Source organism: Belonocnema kinseyi, chromosome 2 (genome assembly GCF_010883055.1).
Source record: "Belonocnema kinseyi isolate 2016_QV_RU_SX_M_011 chromosome 2, B_treatae_v1, whole genome shotgun sequence".
NCBI lineage: Eukaryota > Metazoa > Arthropoda > Insecta > Hymenoptera > Cynipidae > Belonocnema > Belonocnema kinseyi.
The window spans coordinates 44,547,507-44,548,581 of NC_046658.1; positions in this window are offsets into that span (position 1 = coordinate 44,547,507).

Here is a 1,075-nt window from a genome sequence, read left to right on the forward strand (position 1 = left end):
GTAAAATCAATCACTGTTTAATTTTTAATACTCGAACTGCAGTTCAATTTTCAAATTTTGTTTCATTTTCTGATTTGTCCTGGTCGCGAGTCTAGCTCAATATTTAAAACAACTTTCATTTTTTTGAAATTGTAATTTTTCGGTTGAAACTTACGGGACAATAATTTTATTCTTTGAAAGATTTTCTACAAATCTTGTTAATTATTTCTACATTCTCATGAAAAATGAGAAGGTATTAGTTTTTTATGAAAAATAACTTTTTCGAATTTTATCAAATGTCGACGTTTTGAGGCCCCGTGAGTCAGAAAAACAAGTTTTTACGTCGGGGTCTGTTTATCTGTCCGGCGTCGTCGTTGTTGTTGTCTATATAACGGATAATTTTCGAAAGACTGGCCCTATTGGATTGAGCTTTGACACACTGTTCGAGGGACCAAAAAGAAAGATCGAGTTCGTTAAACAGCCATTTTTGATAAAAATCCAAAAAGTTGAAGCTTTTTCAAAACTTTTGAGACCACTTTTTTTGAAAATTTTGTCGACAGCTATTTATGGTACAAAAAAATATGAACAATTTATCCTTACAACTTTTTTTGATAAAATCAAACTTACCAAAGTTAAAGGATTTTCAAAATCCAAAAAAACAAAAGAAAATGGACATTTGAAGCAAAAAAAGCTTGAAATAGAAAAAAGTCAAGAGGCGAAAAACGCTACTTTTTCAAGGCCTCATGATTATTTTATCACATTCTCATCCATAATGAGAAGAGTTTTATGCGAAAAATGATTTTCGCGAATTTCATTAAATTTTGACGTTTTGAGGCTCCTTGAGTCAGGAAAACAAGTTTTTACATCGGTATCTGCCTGTCTCTCTGGCGTCTACGTCGTCGTTATTGTGGTCGTGAGAGATTTTTTAGAAATTTTTCAGGAATAAAATTAGTGTTTATAGGTCGACAAAGGTTTGTTTTCTTTACCAAATTTGACTTTCGTCTAAATTTTTCCAGTTGTTTTTACTATAGTACAATTTACGTTTGCATCTCGGGCGAAGAAATCCATTCTATTGTTTGACAAATATTCTTTGTAA